This window comes from Leuresthes tenuis, unplaced genomic scaffold (assembly GCF_036924035.1).
Source record: "Leuresthes tenuis unplaced genomic scaffold, fLeuTen1.0.hap1 SCAF_1, whole genome shotgun sequence".
NCBI lineage: Eukaryota > Metazoa > Chordata > Actinopteri > Atheriniformes > Atherinopsidae > Leuresthes > Leuresthes tenuis.
The window spans coordinates 1478814-1493743 of record NW_027325355.1 but is presented as its reverse complement, the minus strand read 5'-3'; the positions used below and the strand labels follow the sequence as shown (position 1 = coordinate 1493743).

Sequence of the window (14930 nt, the reverse complement as noted above, 5' to 3'; positions counted from 1 at the left end):
GTTGCTTACGGCCGCACCACCCTGAATATACCTGACCTCGTCTGATCTTGGAAGAAAAGCAGGGTTGGGCCTCGTTAGTATTTGGATGGGAGACCACTTCGGAATACGAGGTGCTGTAAGCTTTTTCTCTTCTCTGTACCACCTGCATGTCTTTTGTTGCAACGTCTGATCACCCTGTGACACATGAGGAAGTTGGTCATCTTCAGCTTCTGCTGCTTTGTTGGCAGACACAAAGTGATCTGAGAGTCTCAGTTTCAGCTCGAGAGAATAATCACGTCAGGGAAGAAGATGTGCCCACTACTTATCAGCTTTTCTCGGCAATTATCTGGTTACATAGAGGAACTGTATGATTCCAGTACCTATATAATGCACATTTGTCACAGTTATGGTTGCTTACGGCCACACCACCCTGAATATGCCTGACCACGTCTGATCTCGGAAGCCAAGCAGGTTTGGGCCTGGTTAGTACTTGGATGGTAGAATATCTGGGAATACCAGGTGCTGTAAGCTGATTCTCTTCTCTCTACCACCTGCATGTCTTTTGTTGCAACGTCTGATCACCCTGTGACACATGAGGAAGTTGGTCATCTTCAGCTGCTGCTGCTGTGTTGGCAGACACAAAGTGATCTGAGAGTCTCAGTTTCAGCTGCAGAGAATAATCACGTCAGGGCAGAAGATGTGCCCACTACACATCAGCCTTTCTCGGAAATGATCTGGTTGCATAGAGGAACCGTATGATTCCAGTACCTATATAATGCACATTTGTCAGAGACATTGTTGCTTACGGCCACACCACCCTGAACATACCCGACCTCGTCTGATCTCGGAAGCCAAGGAGGGTTGGGCGTGGTTAGTACTTGGATGGAAGACCTCTTGGGAATACCAGGTGCTGTAAGCTTTTTCTCTTCTCTCGACCACCTGCATGTCTTTTGTTGCAACGTCTGATCACCCTGTGACACATGAGGAAGGTGGTCATCTTCAGCTGCTGCTGCTTTGTTGGCAGACACGAAGTGATCTGAGAGTCTCAGTTTCAGCTGCAGAGAATGATCACATGAGGGAAGAAGATTTGCCCACTACAAGTCAGCCTTTCTCGGCAATTATCTGGTTACATAGAGGAACCGTATGATTCCAGTACCTATATAATGCACATTTGTCACAGACATTGTTGCTTACGGCCACACCACCCTGAACATGCCCGACCTCGTCTGATCTCGGTAGCCAAGGAGGGTTGGGCCTGGTTAGTACTTAAATGGGAGACAGCTTGGGAATACCAGGAGCTGTAAGCTTTTTGTCTTCTCTCGACCACCTGCATGTCTTTTGTTGCAACGTCTGATCACCCTGTGACACATGAGGAAGTTGGTCATCTTCAGCTGCTGCTGCTTTGTTGGCAGACACGAAGTGATCTGAGAGTCTCAGTTTCAGCTGCAGAGAATAATCACATCAGGGAAGAAGATGTGCCCATAACAAGTCAGCCTTTCTCTGCAATTATCTGGTTACATAGAGGAATTGTATGATTCCAGTACCTATATAATGCACATTTGTCACAGAAATTGTTCCTTACGGCCACACCACCCTGAATAAGCCCGACCTCGTCTGATCTCGGAAGCCAAGGAGGGTTGGGCCTGGTTAGTACTTTAATGGGAGACTGCTTGGGAATACCAGGTGCTGTAAGCGTTTTCTCTTCTCTCAACAACCTGCATGTCTTTTGTTGCAACGTCTGATCACCCTGTGACACATGAGGAAGTTGGTCATCTTCAGCTGCTGCTGCTTTGTTGGAAGACACGAAGTGATCTGAGAGTCTCAGTTTCAACTGAAGAGAATAATCACGTCAGGGAAGAAGATGTGCCGACTACACATCAGCCTTTCTCAGCAATTATCTGGTTACATAGAGGAACCGTATGATTCCTGTACTTATATAATGCACTTTTGTCAGACCCATTGTTGCTTACGGCCACACCACCCTGAACATACCCGACCTCGTCTGATCTTGGAAGCCAAGCAGGGTTGAACCTGCTTAGTACTTGGATGGGAGACTGCTTGGGAATACCAGGTGCTGTAAGCATTTTCTCTTCTCTCTACAACCTGCATGTCTTTTGTTGCAACGTCTGATCACCCTGTGACACATGAGGAAGTTGGTCATCTTCAGCTGCTGCTGCTTTGTTGGCTGACACAAAGTGATCTGAGAGTCTCAGTTTCAGTTGCAGAGAATGATCACATCAGAGAAGATGATTTGCCCGCTACACATCAGCCTTTCTCGGCCATTATCTGGTTGCATAGAGGAACCGTATGATTCCAGTACCTATATAATGCACATTTGTCAGAGACATTGTTGCTTACGGCCACACCACCCTGAATAAGCCCGACCTCGTCTGATCTCGGACACCAAGAAGGTTGTACCTGGTTAGTACTTGGATGGGAGACAGCTTGGGAATACCAGGTGCTGTAAGCTTTTTCTCTTCTCTCTACCACCTGCATGTCTTTTGTTGCAACGTCTGATCACCCTGTGACACGTGAAGAAGTTGGTCATCTTCAGCTGCTGCTGCTTTGTTGATAGACACGAGGTGATCTGAGAGTCTCAGTTTCAGCTGAAGAGAATAATCACATCAAGGAGGAAGATGAACCAACTACAAGTCAGCCTTTTTCGGCAATTATCTGGTTACACAGAGGAAGTGTATGATTCCAGTACCTATATAATGCACATTTGTCACCGATATTGTTGCTTACGGCCGCACCACCCTGAATATACCTGACCTCGTCTGATCTTGGAAGAAAAGCAGGGTTGGGCCTGGTTAGTACTTGGATGGGAGACCACTTCGGAATACCAGGTGCTGTAAGCTTTTTCTCTTCTCTCTACCACCTGCATGTCTTTTGTTGCAACGTCTGATCACCCTGTGACACATGAGGAAGTTGGTCATCTTCAGCTGCTGCTGTTTTGTTGGCTGACACGAAGTGATCTGAGAGCCTCAGTTTCAGTTGCAGAGAATGATCACATCAGAGAAGATGATATGCCCGCTACACATCAGCCTTTCTCGGCAATTATCTGGTTGCATAGAGGAACCGTATGATTCCAGTACCTATATAATGCACATTTGTCAGAGACATTGTTGCTTACGGCCACACAACCCTGAACATGCCCGACCTAGTCTGATCTCGGAAGCCAAGCACAGTTGGGCCTGGTTTGTACTTGGATGGAAGACCTCTTGGGAATACGAGGTGCTGTAAGCTTTTTCTCTTCTCTGTACCACCTGCATGTCTTTTGTTGCAACGTCTGATCACCCTGTGACACATGAGGAAGTTGGTCATCTTCAGCTTCTGCTGCTTTGTTGGCAGACACAAAGTGATCTGAGAGTCTCAGTTTCAGCTCGAGAGAATAATCACGTCAGGGAAGAAGATGTGCCCACTACTTATCAGCTTTTCTCGGCAATTATCTGGTTGCATAGAGGAACTGTATGATTCCAGTACCTATATAATGCACATTTGTCACAGTTATGGTTGCTTACGGCCACACCACCCTGAATATGCCCGACCACGTCTGATCTCGGAAGCCAAGCAGGTTTGGGCCTGGTTAGTACTTGGATGGTAGACTGTCTGGGAATACCAGGTGCTGTAAGCTTTTTCTCTTCTCTCTACCACCTGCATGTCTTTTGTTGCAACGTCTGATCACCCTGTGACACATGAGGAAGTTGGTCATCTTCAGCTGCTGCTGCTGTGTTGGCAGACACAAAGTGATCTGAGAGTCTCAGTTTCAGCTGCAGAGAATAATCAAGTCAGGGAAGAAGATGTGCCCACTACACATCAGCCTTTCTCGGAAATGATCTGGTTGCATAGAGGAACCGTATGATTCCAGTACCTATATAATGCACATTTGTCAGAGACATTGTTGCTTACGGCCACACCACCCTGAACATACCCGACCTCGTCTGATCTCGGAAGCCAAGGAGGGTTGGGCGTGGTTAGTACTTGGATGGGAGACTGCTTGGGAATACCAGGTGCTGTAAGCGTTTTCTCTTCTCTCTACAACCTGCATGTCTTTTCTTGCAACGTCTGATCACCCTGTGACACATGAGGAAGTTGGCCATCTTCAGCTGCTGCTGCTTTGTTGGAAGACACGAAGTGATCTGAGAGTCTCAGTTTCAACTGAAGAGAATAATCACGTCAGGGAAGAAGATGTGCCCACTACACATCAGCCTTTCTCAGCAATTATCTGGTTACATAGAGGAACCGTATGATTCCTGTACTTATATAATGCACTTTTGTCAGACACATTGTTGCTTACGGCCACACCACCCTGAACATACCCGACCTCGTCTGATCTCGGAAGCCAAGCAGGGTTGAACCTGCTTAGTACTTGGATGGGAGACTGCTTGGGAATACCAGGTGCTGTAAGCGTTTTCTCTTCTCTCTACAACCTGCATGTCTTTTGTTGCAACGTCTGATCACCCTGTGACACATGAGGAAGTTGGTCATCTTCAGCTGCTGCTGCTTTGTTGGCAGACACAAAGTGATCTGAGAGTCTCAGTTTCAGCTACAGAGAATAATCACGTCAGGGAAGAAGATGTGCCCACTACAAGTCAGCCTTTCTCTGCAATTATCTGGTTACATAGAAGAAGTGTATGATTCCAGTACCTATATAATGCACATTTGTCACAGCTATTGTTGCTTACGGCCGCACCACCCTGAATATGCCTGACCTCGTCTGATCTTGGAAGAAAAGCAGGGTTGGGCCTGGTTAGTACTTGGATGGTGGACTATCTGGGAATACCAGGTGCTGTAAGCTTCTTCTCTTCTCTCTACCACCTGCATGTCTTTTGTTGCAACGTCTGATCACCCTGTGACACATGAGGAAGTTGGTCATCTTCAGCTAATGCTGCTTTGTTGGCAGACACAAAGTGATCTGAGAGTCTCAGTTTCAGCTACAGAGAATAATCACGTCAGGGAAGAAGATGTGCCCACTACAAGTCAGCCTTTCTCTGCAATTATCTGGTTACATAGAAGAAGTGTATGATTCCAGTACCTATATAATGCACATTTGACACAGCTATTGTTGCTTACGGCCGCACCACCCTGAATATGCCTGACCTCGTCTGATCTTGGAAGAAAAGCAGGGTTGGGCCTGGTTAGTACTTGGATGGTGGACTATCTGGGAATACCAGGTGCTGTAAGCTGATTCTCTTCTCTCTACCACCTCCATGTCTTTTGTTGCAACGTCTGATCACCCTGTGACACATGAGGAAGTTGGTCATCTTCAGCTGCTGCTGCTTTGTTGGCAGACACAAAGTGATCTGAGAGTCTCAGTTTCAGCTGCAGAGAATAATCACGTCAGGGAAGAAGATGTGCCCACTACACATCAGCCTTTCTCGGAAATGATCTGGTTGCATAGAGGAACCGTATGATTCCAGTACCTATATAATGCACATTTGTCAGAGACATTGTTGCTTACGGCCACACCACCCTGAACATACCCTACCTCGTCTGATCTCGGAAGCCAAGGAGGGTTGGGCGTGGTTAGTACTTGGATGGAAGACCTCTTGGGAATACCAGGTGCTGTAAGCTTTTTCTTTTCTCTCGACCACCTGCATGTCTTTTGTTGCAACGTCTGATCACCCTGTGACACATGAGGAAGGTGGTCATCTTCAGCTTCTGCTGCTTTGTTGGCAGACACGAAGTGATCTGAGAGTCTCAGTTTCAGCTGCAGAGAATGATCACATGAGGGAAGAAGATTTGCCCACTACAAGTCAGCCTTTCTCGGCAATTATCTGGTTACATAGAGGAACCGTATGATTCCAGTACCTATATAATGCACATTTGTCACAGACATTGTTGCTTACGGCCACACCACCCTGAACATGCCCGACCTCGTCTGATCTCGGTAGCCAAGGAGGGTTGGGCCTGGTTAGTACTTGGATGGGAGACCACTTGGGAATACCAGGAGCTGTAAGCTTTTTGTCTTCTCTCGACCACCTGCATGTCTTTTGTTGCAACGTCTGATCACCCTGTGACACATGAGGAAGTTGGTCATCTTCAGCTGCTGCTGCTTTGTTGGCAGACACGAAGTGATCTGAGAGTCTCAGTTTCAGCTGCAGAGAATGATCACATCAGGGAAGAAGATGTGCCCATAACAAGTCAGCCTTTCTCTGCAATTATCTGGTTACATAGAGGAATTGTATGATTCCAGTACCTATATAATGCACATTTGTCACAGAAATTGTTCCTTACGGCCACACCACCCTGAATAAGCCCGACCTCGTCTGATCTCGGAAGCCAAGGAGGGTTGGGCCTGGTTAGTACTTTAATGGGAGACTGCTTGGGAATACCAGGTGCTGTAAGCGTTTTCTCTTCTCTCTACAACCTGCATGTCTTTTCTTGCAACGTCTGATCACCCTGTGACACATGAGGAAGTTGGCCATCTTCAGCTGCTGCTGCTTTGTTGGAAGACACGAAGTGATCTGAGAGTCTCAGTTTCAACTGAAGAGAATAATCACGTCAGGGAAGAAGATGTGCCCACTACACATCAGCCTTTCTCAGCAATTATCTGGTTACATAGAGGAACCGTATGATTCCTGTACTTATATAATGCACTTTTGTCAGACACATTGTTGCTTACGGCCACACCACCCTGAACATACCCGACCTCGTCTGATCTCGGAAGCCAAGCAGGGTTGAACCTGCTTAGTACTTGGATGGGAGACTGCTTGGGAATACCAGGTGCTGTAAGCGTTTTCTCTTCTCTCTACAACCTGCATGTCTTTTGTTGCAACGTCTGATCACCCTGTGACACATGAGGAAGTTGGTCATCTTCAGCTGCTGCTGCTTTGTTGGCTGACACAAAGTGATCTGAGAGTCTCAGTTTCGGTTGCAGAGAATGATCACATCAGAGAAGATGATTTGCCCGCTACACATCAGCCTTTCTCGGCAATTATCTGGTTGCATAGAGGAACCGTATGATTCCAATACCTATATAATGCACATTTGTCAGAGACATTGTTGCTTACGGCCACACCACCTTGAATAAGCCCGACCTCGTCTGATCTCGGACACCAAGAAGGTTGTACCTGGTTAGTACTTGGATGGGAGACAGCTTGGGAATACCAGGTGCTGTAAGCTTTTTCTCTTCTCTCTACCACCTGCATGTCTTTTGTTGCAACGTCTGATCACCCTGTGACACGTGAAGAAGTTGGTCATCTTCAGCTGCTGCTGCTTTGTTGATAGACACGAGGTGATCTGAGAGTCTCAGTTTCAGCTGAAGAGAATAATCACATCAAGGAGGAAGATGATGTGCCCACTACAAGTCAGCCTTTTTCGGCAATTATCTGGTTACACAGAGGAAGTGTATGATTCCAGTACCTATATAATGCACATTTGTCACCGATATTGTTGCTTACGGCCGCACCACCCTGAATATACCTGACCTCGTCTGATCTTGGAAGAAAAGCAGGGTTGGGCCTCGTTAGTATTTGGATGGGAGACCACTTCGGAATACGAGGTGCTGTAAGCTTTTTCTCTTCTCTGTACCACCTGCATGTCTTTTGTTGCAACGTCTGATCACCCTGTGACACATGAGGAAGTTGGTCATCTTCAGCTTCTGCTGCTTTGTTGGCAGACACAAAGTGATCTGAGAGTCTCAGTTTCAGCTCGAGAGAATAATCACGTCAGGGAAGAAGATGTGCCCACTACTTATCAGCTTTTCTCGGCAATTATCTGGTTACATAGAGGAACTGTATGATTCCAGTACCTATATAATGCACATTTGTCACAGTTATGGTTGCTTACGGCCACACCACCCTGAATATGCCTGACCACGTCTGATCTCGGAAGCCAAGCAGGTTTGGGCCTGGTTAGTACTTGGATGGTAGAATATCTGGGAATACCAGGTGCTGTAAGCTGATTCTCTTCTCTCTACCACCTGCATGTCTTTTGTTGCAACGTCTGATCACCCTGTGACACATGAGGAAGTTGGTCATCTTCAGCTGCTGCTGCTGTGTTGGCAGACACAAAGTGATCTGAGAGTCTCAGTTTCAGCTGCAGAGAATAATCACGTCAGGGCAGAAGATGTGCCCACTACACATCAGCCTTTCTCGGAAATGATCTGGTTGCATAGAGGAACCGTATGATTCCAGTACCTATATAATGCACATTTGTCAGAGACATTGTTGCTTACGGCCACACCACCCTGAACATACCCGACCTCGTCTGATCTCGGAAGCCAAGGAGGGTTGGGCGTGGTTAGTACTTGGATGGAAGACCTCTTGGGAATACCAGGTGCTGTAAGCTTTTTCTCTTCTCTCGACCACCTGCATGTCTTTTGTTGCAACGTCTGATCACCCTGTGACACATGAGGAAGGTGGTCATCTTCAGCTGCTGCTGCTTTGTTGGCAGACACGAAGTGATCTGAGAGTCTCAGTTTCAGCTGCAGAGAATGATCACATGAGGGAAGAAGATTTGCCCACTACAAGTCAGCCTTTCTCGGCAATTATCTGGTTACATAGAGGAACCGTATGATTCCAGTACCTATATAATGCACATTTGTCACAGACATTGTTGTTTACGGCCACACCACCCTGAACATGCCCGACCTCGTCTGATCTCGGTAGCCAAGGAGGGTTGGGCCTGGTTAGTACTTAAATGGGAGACCGCTTGGGAATACCAGGAGCTGTAAGCTTTTTGTCTTCTCTCGACCACCTGCATGTCTTTTGTTGCAACGTCTGATCACCCTGTGACACATGAGGAAGTTGGTCATCTTCAGCTGCTGCTGCTTTGTTGGCAGACACGAAGTGATCTGAGAGTCTCAGTTTCAGCTGCAGAGAATAATCACATCAGGGAAGAAGATGTGCCCATAACAAGTCAGCCTTTCTCTGCAATTATCTGGTTACATAGAGGAATTGTATGATTCCAGTACCTATATAATGCACATTTGTCACAGAAATTGTTCCTTACGGCCACACCACCCTGAATAAGCCCGACCTCGTCTGATCTCGGAAGCCAAGGAGGGTTGGGCCTGGTTAGTACTTTAATGGGAGACTGCTTGGGAATACCAGGTGCTGTAAGCGTTTTGTCTTCTCTCGACCACCTGCATGTCTTTTGTTGCAACGTCTGATCACCCTGTGACACATGAGGAAGTTGGCCATCTTCAGCTGCTGCTGCTTTGTTGGAAGACACGAAGTGATCTGAGAGTCTCAGTTTCAACTGAAGAGAATAATCACGTCAGGGAAGAAGATGTGCCGACTACACATCAGCCTTTCTCAGCAATTATCTGGTTACATAGAGGAACCGTATGATTCCTGTACTTATATAATGCACTTTTGTCAGACCCATTGTTGCTTACGGCCACACCACCCTGAACATACCCGACCTCGTCTGATCTTGGAAGCCAAGCAGGGTTGAACCTGCTTAGTACTTGGATGGGAGACTGCTTGGGAATACCAGGTGCTGTAAGCATTTTCTCTTCTCTCTACAACCTGCATGTCTTTTGTTGCAACGTCTGATCACCCTGTGACACATGAGGAAGTTGGTCATCTTCAGCTGCTGCTGCTTTGTTGGCTGACACAAAGTGATCTGAGAGTCTCAGTTTCAGTTGCAGAGAATGATCACATCAGAGAAGATGATTTGCCCGCTACACATCAGCCTTTCTCGGCCATTATCTGGTTGCATAGAGGAACCGTATGATTCCAGTACCTATATAATGCACATTTGTCAGAGACATTGTTGCTTACGGCCACACCACCCTGAATAAGCCCGACCTCGTCTGATCTCGGACACCAAGAAGGTTGTACCTGGTTAGTACTTGGATGGGAGACAGCTTGGGAATACCAGGTGCTGTAAGCTTTTTCTCTTCTCTCTACCACCTGCATGTCTTTTGTTGCAACGTCTGATCACCCTGTGACACGTGAAGAAGTTGGTCATCTTCAGCTGCTGCTGCTTTGTTGATAGACACGAGGTGATCTGAGAGTCTCAGTTTCAGCTGAAGAGAATAATCACATCAAGGAGGAAGATGAACCAACTACAAGTCAGCCTTTTTCGGCAATTATCTGGTTACACAGAGGAAGTGTATGATTCCAGTACCTATATAATGCACATTTGTCACCGATATTGTTGCTTACGGCCGCACCACCCTGAATATACCTGACCTCGTCTGATCTTGGAAGAAAAGCAGGGTTGGGCCTGGTTAGTACTTGGATGGGAGACCACTTCAGAATACCAGGTGCTGTAAGCTTTTTCTCTTCTCTCTACCACCTGCATGTCTTTTGTTGCAACGTCTGATCACCCTGTGACACATGAGGAAGTTGGTCATCTTCAGCTGCTGCTGTTTTGTTGGCTGACACGAAGTGATCTGAGAGCCTCAGTTTCAGTTGCAGAGAATGATCACATCAGAGAAGATGATATGCCCGCTACACATCAGCCTTTCTCTGCAATTATCTGGTTGCATAGAGGAACCGTATGATTCCAGTACCTATATAATGCACATTTGTCAGAGACATTGTTGCTTACGGCCACACAACCCTGAACATGCCCGACCTAGTCTGATCTCGGAAGCCAAGCACAGTTGGGCCTGGTTTGTACTTGGATGGAAGACCTCTTGGGAATACGAGGTGCTGTAAGCTTTTTCTCTTCTCTGTACCACCTGCATGTCTTTTGTTGCAACGTCTGATCACCCTGTGACACATGAGGAAGTTGGTCATCTTCAGCTTCTGCTGCTTTGTTGGCAGACACAAAGTGATCTGAGAGTCTCAGTTTCAGCTCGAGAGAATAATCACGTCAGGGAAGAAGATGTGCCCACTACTTATCAGCTTTTCTCGGCAATTATCTGGTTACATAGAGGAACTGTATGATTCCAGTACCTATATAATGCACATTTGTCACAGTTATGGTTGCTTACGGCCACACCACCCTGAATATGCCCGACCTAGTCTGATCTCGGAAGCCAAGCAGGTTTGGGCCTGGTTAGTACTTGGATGGTAGACTGTCTGGGAATACCAGGTGCTGTAAGCTTTTTCTCTTCTCTCTACCACCTGCATGTCTTTTGTTGCAACGTCTGATCACCCTGTGACACATGAGGAAGTTGGTCATCTTCAGCTGCTGCTGCTGTGTTGGCAGACACAAAGTGATCTGAGAGTCTCAGTTTCAGCTGCAGAGAATAATCACGTCAGGGAAGAAGATGTGCCCACTACACATCAGCCTTTCTCGGAAATGATCTGGTTGCATAGAGGAACCGTATGATTCCAGTACCTATATAATGCACATTTGTCAGAGACATTGTTGCTTACGGCCACACCACCCTGAACATACCCGACCTCGTCTGATCTCGGAAGCCAAGGAGGGTTGGGCGTGGTTAGTACTTGGATGGAAGACCTCTTGGGAATACCAGGTGCTGTAAGCTTTTTCTCTTCTCTCGACCACCTGCATGTCTTTTGTTGCAACGTCTGATCACCCTGTGACACATGAGGAAGGTGGTCATCTTCAGCTGCTGCTGCTTTGTTGGCAGACACGAAGTGATCTGAGAGTCTCAGTTTCAGCTGCAGAGAATGATCACATGAGGGAAGAAGATTTGCCCACTACAAGTCAGCCTTTCTCGGCAATTATCTGGTTACATAGAGGAACCGTATGATTCCAGTACCTATATAATGCACATTTGTCACAGACATTGTTGTTTACGGCCACACCACCCTGAACATGCCCGACCTCGTCTGATCTCGGTAGCCAAGGAGGGTTGGGCCTGGTTAGTACTTAAATGGGAGACCGCTTGGGAATACCAGGAGCTGTAAGCTTTTTGTCTTCTCTCGACCACCTGCATGTCTTTTGTTGCAACGTCTGATCACCCTGTGACACATGAGGAAGTTGGTCATCTTCAGCTGCTGCTGCTTTGTTGGCAGACACGAAGTGATCTGAGAGTCTCAGTTTCAGCTGCAGAGAATAATCACATCAGGGAAGAAGATGTGCCCATAACAAGTCAGCCTTTCTCTGCAATTATCTGGTTACATAGAGGAATTGTATGATTCCAGTACCTATATAATGCACATTTGTCACAGAAATTGTTCCTTACGGCCACACCACCCTGAATAAGCCCGACCTCGTCTGATCTCGGAAGCCAAGGAGGGTTGGGCCTGGTTAGTACTTTAATGGGAGACTGCTTGGGAATACCAGGTGCTGTAAGCGTTTTGTCTTCTCTCGACCACCTGCATGTCTTTTGTTGCAACGTCTGATCACCCTGTGACACATGAGGAAGTTGGCCATCTTCAGCTGCTGCTGCTTTGTTGGAAGACACGAAGTGATCTGAGAGTCTCAGTTTCAACTGAAGAGAATAATCACGTCAGGGAAGAAGATGTGCCGACTACACATCAGCCTTTCTCAGCAATTATCTGGTTACATAGAGGAACCGTATGATTCCTGTACTTATATAATGCACTTTTGTCAGACCCATTGTTGCTTACGGCCACACCACCCTGAACATACCCGACCTCGTCTGATCTTGGAAGCCAAGCAGGGTTGAACCTGCTTAGTACTTGGATGGGAGACTGCTTGGGAATACCAGGTGCTGTAAGCATTTTCTCTTCTCTCTACAACCTGCATGTCTTTTGTTGCAACGTCTGATCACCCTGTGACACATGAGGAAGTTGGTCATCTTCAGCTGCTGCTGCTTTGTTGGCTGACACAAAGTGATCTGAGAGTCTCAGTTTCAGTTGCAGAGAATGATCACATCAGAGAAGATGATTTGCCCGCTACACATCAGCCTTTCTCGGCCATTATCTGGTTGCATAGAGGAACCGTATGATTCCAGTACCTATATAATGCACATTTGTCAGAGACATTGTTGCTTACGGCCACACCACCCTGAATAAGCCCGACCTCGTCTGATCTCGGACACCAAGAAGGTTGTACCTGGTTAGTACTTGGATGGGAGACAGCTTGGGAATACCAGGTGCTGTAAGCTTTTTCTCTTCTCTCTACCACCTGCATGTCTTTTGTTGCAACGTCTGATCACCCTGTGACACGTGAAGAAGTTGGTCATCTTCAGCTGCTGCTGCTTTGTTGATAGACACGAGGTGATCTGAGAGTCTCAGTTTCAGCTGAAGAGAATAATCACATCAAGGAGGAAGATGAACCAACTACAAGTCAGCCTTTTTCGGCAATTATCTGGTTACACAGAGGAAGTGTATGATTCCAGTACCTATATAATGCACATTTGTCACCGATATTGTTGCTTACGGCCGCACCACCCTGAATATACCTGACCTCGTCTGATCTTGGAAGAAAAGCAGGGTTGGGCCTGGTTAGTACTTGGATGGGAGACCACTTCGGAATACCAGGTGCTGTAAGCTTTTTCTCTTCTCTCTACCACCTGCATGTCTTTTGTTGCAACGTCTGATCACCCTGTGACACATGAGGAAGTTGGTCATCTTCAGCTGCTGCTGTTTTGTTGGCTGACACGAAGTGATCTGAGAGCCTCAGTTTCAGTTGCAGAGAATGATCACATCAGAGAAGATGATATGCCCGCTACACATCAGCCTTTCTCTGCAATTATCTGGTTGCATAGAGGAACCGTATGATTCCAGTACCTATATAATGCACATTTGTCAGAGACATTGTTGCTTACGGCCACACAACCCTGAACATGCCCGACCTAGTCTGATCTCGGAAGCCAAGCACAGTTGGGCCTGGTTTGTACTTGGATGGAAGACCTCTTGGGAATACGAGGTGCTGTAAGCTTTTTCTCTTCTCTGTACCACCTGCATGTCTTTTGTTGCAACGTCTGATCACCCTGTGACACATGAGGAAGTTGGTCATCTTCAGCTTCTGCTGCTTTGTTGGCAGACACAAAGTGATCTGAGAGTCTCAGTTTCAGCTCGAGAGAATAATCACGTCAGGGAAGAAGATGTGCCCACTACTTATCAGCTTTTCTCGGCAATTATCTGGTTACATAGAGGAACTGTATGATTCCAGTACCTATATAATGCACATTTGTCACAGTTATGGTTGCTTACGGCCACACCACCCTGAATATGCCCGACCAAGTCTGATCTCGGAAGCCAAGCAGGTTTGGGCCTGGTTAGTACTTGGATGGTAGACTGTCTGGGAATACCAGGTGCTGTAAGCTTTTTCTCTTCTCTCTACCACCTGCATGTCTTTTGTTGCAACGTCTGATCACCCTGTGACACATGAGGAAGTTGGTCATCTTCAGCTGCTGCTGCTGTGTTGGCAGACACAAAGTGATCTGAGAGTCTCAGTTTCAGCTGCAGAGAATAATCACGTCAGGGAAGAAGATGTGCCCACTACACATCAGCCTTTCTCGGAAATGATCTGGTTGCATAGAGGAACCGTATGATTCCAGTACCTATATAATGCACATTTGTCAGAGACATTGTTGCTTACGGCCACACCACCCTGAACATACCCGACCTCGTCTGATCTCGGAAGCCAAGGAGGGTTGGGCGTGGTTAGTACTTGGATGGTAGACTGCTTGGGAACACCAGGTGCTGTAAGCTTTTTCTCTTCTCTCGACCACCTGCATGTCTTTTGTTGCAACGTCTGATCACCCTGTGACACATGAGGAAGGTGGTCATCTTCAGCTGGTGCTGCTTTGTTGGCAGACACGAAGTGATCTGAGAGTCTCAGTTTCAGCTGCAGAGAATGATCACATGAGGGAAGAAGATTTGCCCACTACAAGTCAGCCTTTCTCGGCAATTATCTGGTTACATAGAGGAACCGTATGAATCCAGTACCTATATAATGCACATTTGTCACAGACATTGTTGCTTACGGCCACACCACCCTGAACATGCCCGACCTCGTCTGATCTCGGAAGCCAAGGAGGGTTGGGCGTGGTTAGTACTTGGATGGAAGACCTCTTGGGAATACCAGGTGCTCTAAGCTTTTTCTCTTCTCTCGACCACCTGCATGTCTTTTGTTGCAACGTCTGATCACCCTGTGACACATGA

The 14930-nt window shown here is 47.0% G+C and overlaps 36 pseudogenes; all 36 read left to right on the top strand.

Annotated features, from left to right (window-relative positions):
* Positions 1-3: 3 nt before the first annotated feature.
* Positions 4-122, top strand: LOC140279232 (5S ribosomal RNA; annotated as a pseudogene).
* A 269-nt stretch (positions 123-391) lies between these two features.
* On the top strand, positions 392-510 carry LOC140291227 (5S ribosomal RNA; annotated as a pseudogene).
* Positions 511-779: 269 nt separating this feature from the next.
* LOC140300458 (5S ribosomal RNA) lies at positions 780-898 on the top strand (annotated as a pseudogene).
* A 269-nt stretch (positions 899-1167) lies between these two features.
* Positions 1168-1286, top strand: LOC140290855 (5S ribosomal RNA; annotated as a pseudogene).
* Positions 1287-1555: 269 nt separating this feature from the next.
* LOC140288472 (5S ribosomal RNA) lies at positions 1556-1674 on the top strand (annotated as a pseudogene).
* Positions 1675-1943: 269 nt separating this feature from the next.
* Positions 1944-2062, top strand: LOC140279866 (5S ribosomal RNA; annotated as a pseudogene).
* Positions 2063-2718: 656 nt separating this feature from the next.
* LOC140300353 (5S ribosomal RNA) lies at positions 2719-2837 on the top strand (annotated as a pseudogene).
* A 269-nt stretch (positions 2838-3106) lies between these two features.
* Positions 3107-3225, top strand: LOC140296476 (5S ribosomal RNA; annotated as a pseudogene).
* Positions 3226-3494: 269 nt separating this feature from the next.
* Positions 3495-3613, top strand: LOC140302085 (5S ribosomal RNA; annotated as a pseudogene).
* Positions 3614-3882: 269 nt separating this feature from the next.
* LOC140309192 (5S ribosomal RNA) lies at positions 3883-4001 on the top strand (annotated as a pseudogene).
* Positions 4002-4270: 269 nt separating this feature from the next.
* On the top strand, positions 4271-4389 carry LOC140313301 (5S ribosomal RNA; annotated as a pseudogene).
* A 269-nt stretch (positions 4390-4658) lies between these two features.
* On the top strand, positions 4659-4777 carry LOC140278710 (5S ribosomal RNA; annotated as a pseudogene).
* Positions 4778-5046: 269 nt separating this feature from the next.
* Positions 5047-5165, top strand: LOC140278698 (5S ribosomal RNA; annotated as a pseudogene).
* Positions 5166-5434: 269 nt separating this feature from the next.
* On the top strand, positions 5435-5553 carry LOC140285569 (5S ribosomal RNA; annotated as a pseudogene).
* A 269-nt stretch (positions 5554-5822) lies between these two features.
* LOC140299627 (5S ribosomal RNA) lies at positions 5823-5941 on the top strand (annotated as a pseudogene).
* A 269-nt stretch (positions 5942-6210) lies between these two features.
* LOC140288471 (5S ribosomal RNA) lies at positions 6211-6329 on the top strand (annotated as a pseudogene).
* Positions 6330-6598: 269 nt separating this feature from the next.
* LOC140313296 (5S ribosomal RNA) lies at positions 6599-6717 on the top strand (annotated as a pseudogene).
* Positions 6718-6986: 269 nt separating this feature from the next.
* LOC140296976 (5S ribosomal RNA) lies at positions 6987-7104 on the top strand (annotated as a pseudogene).
* Positions 7105-7376: 272 nt separating this feature from the next.
* Positions 7377-7495, top strand: LOC140279229 (5S ribosomal RNA; annotated as a pseudogene).
* Positions 7496-7764: 269 nt separating this feature from the next.
* LOC140291226 (5S ribosomal RNA) lies at positions 7765-7883 on the top strand (annotated as a pseudogene).
* A 269-nt stretch (positions 7884-8152) lies between these two features.
* On the top strand, positions 8153-8271 carry LOC140300457 (5S ribosomal RNA; annotated as a pseudogene).
* A 269-nt stretch (positions 8272-8540) lies between these two features.
* LOC140316338 (5S ribosomal RNA) lies at positions 8541-8659 on the top strand (annotated as a pseudogene).
* A 269-nt stretch (positions 8660-8928) lies between these two features.
* LOC140288470 (5S ribosomal RNA) lies at positions 8929-9047 on the top strand (annotated as a pseudogene).
* A 269-nt stretch (positions 9048-9316) lies between these two features.
* LOC140279861 (5S ribosomal RNA) lies at positions 9317-9435 on the top strand (annotated as a pseudogene).
* A 656-nt stretch (positions 9436-10091) lies between these two features.
* On the top strand, positions 10092-10210 carry LOC140298633 (5S ribosomal RNA; annotated as a pseudogene).
* A 269-nt stretch (positions 10211-10479) lies between these two features.
* On the top strand, positions 10480-10598 carry LOC140296474 (5S ribosomal RNA; annotated as a pseudogene).
* Positions 10599-10867: 269 nt separating this feature from the next.
* Positions 10868-10986, top strand: LOC140272909 (5S ribosomal RNA; annotated as a pseudogene).
* Positions 10987-11255: 269 nt separating this feature from the next.
* On the top strand, positions 11256-11374 carry LOC140300455 (5S ribosomal RNA; annotated as a pseudogene).
* Positions 11375-11643: 269 nt separating this feature from the next.
* Positions 11644-11762, top strand: LOC140316332 (5S ribosomal RNA; annotated as a pseudogene).
* A 269-nt stretch (positions 11763-12031) lies between these two features.
* On the top strand, positions 12032-12150 carry LOC140288469 (5S ribosomal RNA; annotated as a pseudogene).
* A 269-nt stretch (positions 12151-12419) lies between these two features.
* Positions 12420-12538, top strand: LOC140279855 (5S ribosomal RNA; annotated as a pseudogene).
* A 656-nt stretch (positions 12539-13194) lies between these two features.
* On the top strand, positions 13195-13313 carry LOC140300352 (5S ribosomal RNA; annotated as a pseudogene).
* Positions 13314-13582: 269 nt separating this feature from the next.
* LOC140296473 (5S ribosomal RNA) lies at positions 13583-13701 on the top strand (annotated as a pseudogene).
* A 269-nt stretch (positions 13702-13970) lies between these two features.
* LOC140281862 (5S ribosomal RNA) lies at positions 13971-14089 on the top strand (annotated as a pseudogene).
* Positions 14090-14358: 269 nt separating this feature from the next.
* On the top strand, positions 14359-14477 carry LOC140270065 (5S ribosomal RNA; annotated as a pseudogene).
* Positions 14478-14746: 269 nt separating this feature from the next.
* Positions 14747-14865, top strand: LOC140289392 (5S ribosomal RNA; annotated as a pseudogene).
* The last annotated feature ends 65 nt before the right edge of the window (positions 14866-14930 follow it).